Source organism: Propithecus coquereli, unplaced genomic scaffold (assembly GCF_000956105.1).
Source record: "Propithecus coquereli isolate 6110/MARCELLA unplaced genomic scaffold, Pcoq_1.0 Scaffold421, whole genome shotgun sequence".
Classification (NCBI taxonomy): domain Eukaryota; kingdom Metazoa; phylum Chordata; class Mammalia; order Primates; family Indriidae; genus Propithecus; species Propithecus coquereli.
Window position 1 is genome coordinate 156805 of NW_012149964.1, and position 10817 is coordinate 167621.

The window sequence follows — 10817 nt, forward strand, 5'->3', positions numbered from 1 at the left end:
TATAGTTTCAAATAGGGTTTTAATGGAAGCTTTTATAAAAGATGACAAAAGTACAAGAATGTATCAGGAATTCTTTAGATGCTCTAGGGAATATGGCATACTGACTAGTCCCCAGGATTGTCCCAATCTCTTCTGCTAGAATATCAAAACAATGAGGAGAGGTTTCCATAGCTTGGCGACACCGTTAAGATTACTCAATTCTCCCACATGAAAAACAACTAATGATATCTTGGCTTTATCTGCTATTTTCAATAGATTTTTCATTAAAGTGTAATGTATGAGGAGAAAAGTGTATAAATCCTAAGTGTACAGTTTCATGGATTATTACAAATAAGCACACCTCTATAACCACTACCCAGATTAAAAAAATAGATGATAAGCATCTAAAAAGTTCCTTATCTGCCACCTGCCAAGCATTACACATTCTCTTCTTCTCCAGAGGAAATGACTATGCATACTTCTATTGCTATATATTAATTTTGTCTGTTTTCAAACTGTATAAAAATTAAATCATGTAGTATGTGTTAATTTTTGTCTGTATTCCATCACTAAACATTATGGTTGTGAGACTCACTCATGTTGTTTCATGTAGTAGTAGTTTGTTTATTTTCATTGCTGTATAGTGTTCCAGTATATAGATATGCCACCACTAATTCATTCTATTATTTACGAATAGTTGTAATGTTTCCAATTTTGACTATTCTGAATAATACTGTTGAGATCATAGGCAGATTTGCCGGGAAGATAATGAAACTTAAGCTTGAGGGCCACTCACTTGTTAAGGCCTCCTTAAGGGCTATGAGTTACTATGATTTGTATAATACTCTAGGCAAGAAGAAGAAGCCAAATTCTATGAAACAACTCTATGAAAACATTTCTAGTAAGATGTCTAAAGAAGTTGCAGAAGAAAGAGGCCTTTGAATCCCAAAGCCTTCTGTATTTTTGGTGATATTTTTATCATTCTAATTACATAATCATTTCTGTATCTAATCTCACATTCATAATTTTCTATATTTTCTTAGAGCCCCCCAAATTGAATAAGCTTCAGGTCCCATGAAACATGGATCCATACCTGGGTATGAACATTTTTGTATATGTTTTTAACATGTATTTTGTACAGCTGTGGTCCCCAACCCCCAGTCCACGGCCTGGTACCAGTCCAGATGCAGCCTGTTAAGAACCGAGCCTCACATCACTGCCTGAGCTCCGCTCCCCCTGCCCCTCCTGCCCCTCCCTCCCCTCCCTTCCGTGAAACATTTTTCTTCCATGAAACTTAGGAACTGGGCCACACAGCAGGAGGTGAATGGCATGCAAGCAAGCGAAGCTTCATCTGTATTCATAGCCGCTCCCCATCCCTCGCATTACCACCTGAGGTCCCCCTCCCCCCCTGAGCTCCACCTGCCCCCTTGAGCTCTACCTCCCCCTACCCCGTCCATGGAAAAATTATCTTATTGTCTTCCATGAAACCAGTCCCTGGTGCCAAAATGGTTGGGGACCGCTGCTGTAGAACATACACTTAGAAGTGATGTATCTGGATTATATAGTATACTCATTTCAGCTTTAGTAGATACTACCAAACAGAGTTCCAAATTGGTTGCACCCCTTCATAATCTCATGGGCCATGTTTGAGTTCCTTTTGCTCATATCCTGACCAATAATTTGGATTTTGGTAGGCTGCAGTGTTATCACAGCATGGTTTTAATTTGCATTTCCCTGGGAAGAGGTTGAGCACTTTTTCCTATGCTTATTGGCCATTTGAATATCATCCTTTGTGAAATGTCTGTGCATGTCTTTTGCCCGTTTTCACTGTCTTTTTTATTGATTTGTAAAATTTCTTATATACTCTGCTTACAGGACCTGAGTTGGTTACAAACATATTTTCTTACTTCATGTCTTGCCTTTTTACATTTTTAATGGTGCTCTTTAATTCACAGAAGTTCTTAACTTTAACATAGTCTGATTTATCAATCTTTCCTTAATGGTTAGTACTACTTGTGTTCCATTGAAGAAATTCTTGTCTGCCTCAAAGTCATGGGGATGTTCTCCTGCGTAATCATCAATAACTTTTATTATTGCTTTATCTTCACCATTTAGATCATAATCTACCTGAATTATTTTATTTTATTTTTTTGTAAATGGTATAAATTAGAGGTCAAGTTACACTTTTTTTTCTTTAAGGGTTTTGCGTATCTCTTGCTAGATTTATCTGAAGGTATTTGATATTTTTAATGACAATTGTATATTTTATAAATATCTAAATTTTTATAGAATAATTCATTTTTGTATATTGGCATTAATACAAGCAACCTTGCTGTATTTACTTTTATGCTAACAGTATTTCTCAGATTCTTTCAGATTTTCTACACAAAAATAATTCGTCTGCCAATGAAAATAAATTTCTTCTTTACTAATATTTAGAATTTTATTTCATATTCTTTTTTTTATTTCAGGATATTGTGGGGATATAAACATTTTGGTTACATGTTATGACTTTGCTGCATCCAAACCATGATTTGAGGTGTGCCCTTTCCCCCCCTACAATGGTCACCGTGTCCATTAGTTGTGAGTTTACCCACCCCCAAACCCCCTACCCCCAAAGAATATTACTACTGCGTGGGCACCTTAGTGTTGATCAGTTAGTGCTAATTTGATGGCGAGTACATGTGGAGCCTATTCTTCCATTCTTGTGATACTTCACTTAGTAGAATGGGCTCCAGCTCTATCCAGGATAATATAAGAAGTGCTAGATCACCATTGTTTTTTGTGGCTGAGTAGAACTCCATGGTATACATATACCACATTTTATTAATCCACTCATTGATTGACGGGCACTTGGGTTGTTTCCACGTCCTTGCAATAGTGAATTGTGCCTCCATAAACATTCGAGTGCAGATGTCTTCACTATAGAATGACTTTTGTTCCTTTGGGTAGACGCCTAATAGTGCTATTGCTGGATCAAATGGTATTTCTATTTTTAGCTCTTTGAGGTATCTCCAAATTCTTTTCCACAGAGGTTGCACTAATTTGCAGTCCCACCAGTAGTGTAAGAGTGTTCCTATCTCTCCACATCCTCGCCAGCATTTGTTGCTTTGGGATTTTTTGATAAAGGCCAATCTCACTGGGGTTAAGTGATAACTCATTGCTGTTTTGATTTGCATTTCCCTAATGATTAGAGATGTTGAGCATTTTTTTATATATTTGCTGCCCATTATTCTGTCTTCTTTTGCAAAGTTTCTGTTTATGTCCTTTGTCCATTTATTGATGGGGTTGTTTGATTTTTTTGTTGATTTTTTTGAGTTTTAGATAGATTCTTGTTATCAGCCCTTTATCGGATGTGTAGAGAGCAAATATTTTCTCCCATTCTGTAGACTGTCTATTCGCTCTAATGATAGTTTCCTTGGCTGTACAAAAGCTTTTTAATTTGATCAGGTCCCATGTATTTATTTTTATAGCTGCTGTGATTGCTTTGGGGGTCTTCTTCATAAATTCTTTGCCTAGGCCAATGTCTGAAAGAGTCTTGCCTACATTTTCTTCTAGGATTCTTAAGGTTTCATGCCTTAGGTTTAAGTCTGTTATCCATCTTGAATTGATTTTTGTAAGAACTGAGAGGTGGGGATCCAGTTTCAATCTTCTGTATAATGGAATTGAAGATAAAACAGAAACTCAACATAAAGAAACCACATGAACATATTCTTATACTATTTCAGTGACTAGGAACTCCAGTACAATGGTGCACAGAAGTGAGAAAGTGGGCACCACTACCTGGCTTCTAATCCCAGAGTTAAATCCCTCAGTATTTTATCCTTTGCATGACTGAAATGCCATCCTAAGAGTACTTACCTAACCACAACTGGTCACTCTCTCATCTTACTCTGTTTAATTTTATTCATAGAAAATTTTACTCTCTGAAATTATACTCTAAGTTGTTTATGTGTTTATTGTCAACCATCACTGGAAAGTAAGCTCCATGAAAATGGTGCATGTAGCAATATAGCCCTAGATTATATCGTATTGAGTGGCATGCAGTAAATCCTAAATAAATACTTATTGAACAAATGAATTAAGTGATGCTCATGATAATCCTGTGAGGTGAATAAAGTAGGACAGATAATTAGGTGTTGGCCTAATTATCTCCATCTCCCCATTTTATCAACAAAGAAACTGAAGTTAGAATGGATAAGTGACTTGTCCAAAGTCAAGCAGCTTATGATGGATTTTGTAGCAGGAGCAAATCCTCTGGCTTGTTCTTTTACATCCTTACAGCAGCTGAACACAAAAGGAAGGCTTAGCCTTGGAGATAGAAGCAAAGGAGCAACAGGGAAATGACAGAAATTTTAAAGGAGGCAAATTGAGGGAATTCTTATCAAGGAGGAAGAAAGTTTATCTGAGGAGCCCAGAAATCAAAAACCTGGGAACAATTTTGAAAAAAAAAATGGGAAAGATGAACAATAGGAGAAGGGATAACTGGAAAAACTGAAGCTGGGGAGGAGTTGCAATTTGAATAGCTTAAATATAAATTGTCAAAAATGGCAAAATGAAGAAAAGGAAAAAAGTCAGCAAAATTTAGAGCATATCTTCACTTCATTTAGAAGTCAGCATCCAAAGTAAAAGAATTCTCTGTTGGACTTGACATCACTCCCATCCTCTGGTATTCGCCTACTAGTTCATACTTTGAGATAAAAGATCCAGTAGTGCCTTTAAGTTCATAATCGACTAAATATTGCTCAATGCAATTCCAACATTTGTCTAAACCTGAGTAGCATCTGGTAGATTCTTAAACTTGAGTAGAAAACTAATATCCTATGAGTTATTAATAATCCAATTTAATTTCAGAAGACAGTATAAGCTAATAGATATAGGGCTAGTTTGAAGTAATCTGCCTTTGATGCTTGGAAAAATAAAAAGCTGAGACATTGCATGGAAGATGATGTGTGATACACATTCATCTTTCGGTCCCATTTGTTAACTGATTGTATTGTATATTGGCTGTTTGACCGCTGACTTATTGTTCTATTTTGAGTTTTCTTCATTTATTGTATAAATAGTTAATTTTTTAAGTTCCCATAAGATCCTTTTCTATCTTTTAAATTATTGCTACCAGCCTGGCATGGTGGCTCACGCCTGTAATCCTAGCACTCTAGGAGTCCGAAAGTGAAAAATTGCTTGAGCTCAGGAGTTCGAGACAACGCTGAGCAGGAGTGAGACCCTGTCTCTACTAAAAATAGAAAAAATTAGCCAGGCATTGTGACATGCACCTGTAGTCTCAGCTACTTGGGAGACTGAGGCAGGAGGATCAGTTGAGTTTCAGGTTGCCGTGAGCTGTGATGATGCCACTGCACTCTAGCCTGGGCAACAGAACGAGACCCTCTCTCAAAAAAAAAAATTATCATTCTCTAAAGTTAACTCCAGATTATATGGTCCTTATACTTGTGCGACACAAAAATGAATAAATGCTTTGCCTTGCATTGTCAGGTACAGGCGGAAGTTGGAATCAGATTTTAGGATTCCACCTCCCATTAGCTGAGTAATGTGTGGACTAACTTCTGCCAACTCAGATTTTTTTCCTAATGAATTGAAAGGGAATCAAATTTTTAGCATAAACCATTTTAGTCTCAAAATTGAATATTGCACAGTGGCAAATGATTAAAATAAAACTGTTCTTGTGTCAGTTTCTTGATTGATAAAATCTGCATTTTAATTCAGGAAGAAAAAAGTAAAAAAAAAAGGCAAAATGATTACTCAAAGAGGGAGAAACTCTCTATGATTTGGAGCATGGGGAGAATGATGGTTGTACCATCAGGAGAAGATAAATGTACGCATTTTGGCATGAAGCGAGGTAGTGGTAGTTCTAGAAACAGAAGTACCAGTAAAGAAATATTGCTAAAGATTAATGAACGGAATTTGTTGACTGATAAAATATCCAGACTGAATGATTAAATATTCTCAGCTTGGGGGTCCAAGAATAATATATTTTTTATGCTTTGCAGGCAGGGAATTTAAAAGTAACTACTATATAAATGCATTTATTTTATGTCATACTTTCTAGAAGAATAGAGTAATAAGCCGAATGCTAAATCCAACCCTTAGATTACATTCTAAATTTTACACTGCATAAAATGCAACCACCAAGTAGAAGAGCATTAGGTATGGGTACACTTTTTGGACCATGACGTCCGAATAATTTTGCGTCTCCACTTTGTTTAGGGGGAAATATTAAAGTTATAAATTTTAGTTATATTATCTCAGCTTTTTCCTGGCACAGTGAATTTCAAACATAAAACAAGATAGCAATTTAAATGTAATATTCACTAATGTTGTTAAATTCGCCTAATTAAAAGATAAACAAAATATTCGATAATAGGACATTATCTCTAATACAAAGTCTTAATTATCTCTTTTTTGTCAAGAGCTAATAGTGAACATACACACATAAATTCTGATAAAATTCTATATTTTAGACTATAATAAGCCTCCAGAAAACTCATTTGCATGTATATAATTTAAAATGCCTTACCATGACTGTTTTTCCAAACTACTCTGCAAATGAAGAGTTTATATTTGTATTAATAGATAAAAGGAAGGTGAAACACACTGTGCCTTGGGGCTTATTTGTACTTTACAGCTTAGTCTTATTATTTGTAGCATTCCCTACAGGGAAGAGAGGTGATACATTCTGGAAAGAGAAGAATAGTAAGCAATATATTCAGTCAAAAACAGTTTAACCAATTGTGGATATAGAATTTTGCTACAAACAAAAATTCATGCAAGGTATGAAAATTTGCAAAGGACTGAGCTAAAGCAAACAAGTAAGCAGCTGCAGAGGAAAAGTGAGCCTTTTCTATATGCCAAGGCAAAATGAGCAACTTAAGTGGGAGGTGACTGTAGATTTGGCACTAGACAGAATAGATAACTGGCTGAAAGCATTATGGGCATGTAGTGTGGGAGTTGCAGATAAAATCTGAAGCAAGTGAAGTATCTCTTCTTTCATCTTTATGTTAGAGTCTAATCAGCATATGGAAGAATTGGGGGAAAAATTCACAAACTGAACACATCTGAGTAATGACTACCCAGATCAATATAGAAAATTAGCGGGACTGCAGAAGCCTTCCTCATAAACCCTTCTAATCCCAACCCCCATGCCTCTACCACAAGGGTAAACTCCATCCTGATTTTTAGCAGTTCGCGTTTTTGTACTGTATACAGAAAGAATTATACATAATGAACTCTTTTTTCTAGCTTCTTTCACTCAAATTTTTGAATATGAGATTCATATAGATCGTTGTATATACTTGTAGATAGTTTATTCTCATTGCTGTATAGCATTCATCATTGCTACATAGACTTCATTGTATGACTATACAGCATTCTACTGCTGATGAACATTTAGGTTGTTTACAGTCTGGGGTTATTATGAGTAACTATGAACATTTTATTGCATGTCTTTTGGTGAATATATGTCCTCATTTCTGTTGGGTATCAGGCAGTATAATTGCTGGGTCCTGGGGTATGCATCCATTCAACTGTAGGAATTACTGACAAATAGTTTTGTATTAATAAAATGGTTTTGTTAGTTTCACTCCTACCAGCAGTATGGGCATCTTAAGTCCACATCCTGGATATTTGGTATTACCATTCTTTGTTAAGTTTATAATTCCAGTGGATGTATAGTGGTAGTTCATTGACTAATGTAGTTGACTTCCTTTTCATATGTTTATCAGTCACTTGCATGTCTTCTTTTGTAAAGTACCTATTTTAGTCTTTTTTCTCTTGATTTGCCTGTCTTTTTTATTGATATGCTATAAATACTCTGCACAGAAGTCTTTTCTTGGATGTAAGTATTGTGAATATTTTCTCCTACTCTGTGAGTTCTTTTTCACTCTTTTAATGATGATTTTTAATAAATAGGAGCTCTTAATTTTAGTAGAATCTAAATTATCATTGCTTTATTTTATGATGAATGCTTTTTGTTTTCTATTTCAAAAATTTTTGGCTACTCCAAGTTCACAAAGCTGGACTTGTTTTTGACATGCAGTATGTTTGCAATTGATTTTCATGCTTAATGTGAGGTAGGGATCAAGATTTTTTTCTTATATGAATATTCAGTTGATGCAGTGCTATTTATTAAAATGATCTTCCTTTGCTCATGGCATTCCAGTGTCATTTTTGCATAAATCAAATGACCATATATGTGTGGGACTGCTTCTGGACTCTATTTTGTCCAATTGGTTAGTTTGTATATCTTTTTGGAAATATCACATTATCTTATTATACAAGAGTTTAATAATCAGCCATGGTATTTGAAAATGTGAGTCCTCCAGCTTTGTTCTGTTTTTGTTTTGTTTATAAACATCAATGGAGACTATAGGAGTGAGCTTTATCTGTCAGACACATTATAACATGTCTTCTCCAAACTGTTACCAATGTATATTCAAATACTGTGATGATTTTGACTAAAAATGCCCAAATTTGGAGATATTTGAGTTATCAACTTCAAATAGAATTTAATCCCTTCCTAATGCATTTTAGAATGTACAGAATACTATTAGAACAAATGAAAAACTTTAGGCAACAACAAACAAATATATCTGTCAGGATGACTCACTAAAAACATTTTAAGGAAAAAAATTTATTCTCCTTAAAGGGTAATAGTTAGGCCAAAGGGGGAGGCTAGAGATCCGAGGTCCAAAATTTAATACACTCAGATTCCCTATGGTGTTCTTCCAGTTGGTTCAGCAGAGGTATGTTTTGCAGAAGAGGAGCAGTTTTTCTTAAGTGTGAACACTAGAACACCTGCATTAGAGTCAGTCACTGAATTAGAATTGCTGGGTGGGGGGCTTCATCATATGCATTTAATAGGCCTTCAATTGATTCTGGTGTGTGTGTGTGTATGTGTGTGTGTGTGTGTGTGTGTGTGTTTGAAAAACCCTGATCTGAGCAGTGGTTCTCAACCAGAGGTAATTTTGTCCCCAAAGGGACATTTAGCATGGTCTAGAGTCATTTTTGGTTGTTATATTGACCTGGAAAATGTGCTACTGACATCATGTTACAGTTCAAGGTACAGTTCCCCACAACAGAGAATTATCTGTCCCAAAGTGTCAGTAGTGCCATTATTGAGAGATACTGATACAGAGGTAGGAAATTGAAGAAACCTGGTTTGAAAACAGCAAGGAGTTTTACACCAGAAGACATAGCTACACAAAATGATTTAAATCAGTATTCAGCCTGAAAAAACAGCAGAAGCCCTCAGTCATTTCCCAGTGTTAACTTTTGCCAAGGCATGTCCTGGCTACTATGACCATAGGTTCCAAGGAACTTTGCTTCCATTAAACTTTAGGCTTTGACCCTTAGAATGTAGATACTTAGGGGTCTGCCTCAGTCATTCAGACTAGGAAGAAAATAAATTCAATGTAAGTGTTCACTCCATTGAAGGAACTATTTTAGGCATTTTGCACATGTGGTTCCAAGTAATTCTCACAAAAACATTGTGAAACAGATAATATCATACATTTTAAAATGTGAGAATATTTTAGGTGAATAAAATGGAACTCAGAGGAAATAATTAGTTTTCTTTGGGTAAAGATAAATGATTGAAAACTCCTATCATAAATAACTCACAGTGTAGTTGGAGGTAGAATTATATATAATGTATAAAGTATGAAGACAGTAATTAATATTCATATGCCTTACATTTAACACACATAATGTTTATGTGTTAGATCTCAATATTATTTCCATTTTATATTATATATAAGGAAACTGAAGGACAGAGAGGTAAAATTATTTGTACAAGGAAACACAGCTAATAAGTGATGGTCTGTTAGATTCCTAAGTGGTCTTAACCACTATACTGCTTTATTAACTTACATATGTATGTAAAGGTGATTTATAAACCAGGAGCAGAAACAAATACTAAATGCTATTCCAAAATTCAATCTGGAAACAATTAAATTATGCTTTTAGCATTATATATAACAGGAACAGATAAAAATATGTTAACATTTAATATTTTATCTCTTACAGACAGGAACTATATGAACACCTGTGGGATTTGTTTTTTGATAATGTAAAGTTTTTAAAAGAGATTCTCTAATCTGAAGTTCTGAAATCTATTCCACTGAAAGCTTTCATTATAATTACTTTTATTAGCTAATCAACTTGAATCATGCAAAATTACTTGAAATAACATTTGAGTAATTTTTCCCAGTTACTTAACTTTATTCCTCATAATAGAATCAGTGAGCAACAGCCTGTCTTTGGAGATTGTAACTGTCAATATCTTCTCTAGGCTTGAGCTGTTTAGAGCAACAGCTTTCAAGAGTGGATTATTTGCATTTGACAGTAATTGTTCCTGTTTTAGCTAAATTCTTTTGGAGGTTTATTGAAAATTGCTTCTCCGATCTATAAGCAAGTCAAAATTTTCTTTTAGAAGTAGTTTTGAGGTATCAAAATTCTGTGCATAATTTTACAAGGAAGAAAAATGTCAAATTTTACCAAGGTTTCAAACAATACACTGTAAGAGTATTCTCTATTGCAGAGTACAAAAATTATCACCCTTTGCATTTCTAACAGAGCATTGTTATACATATTGTTCAGCATATTGAGTACAGAACAATATATTTTCATACTTGCTTTAAAAAGTGTTATGTAGATAGTTTATTCTCATTGCTGTATAGCATTCATCATTGCTACATAGACTTCATTGTATGACTATACAGCATTCTACTGCTGATGAACATTTAGGTTGTTTACAGTCTGGGGTTATTATGAGTAACTATGAACATTTTATTGCATGTCTTTTGGTGAATATATGTCCTCAT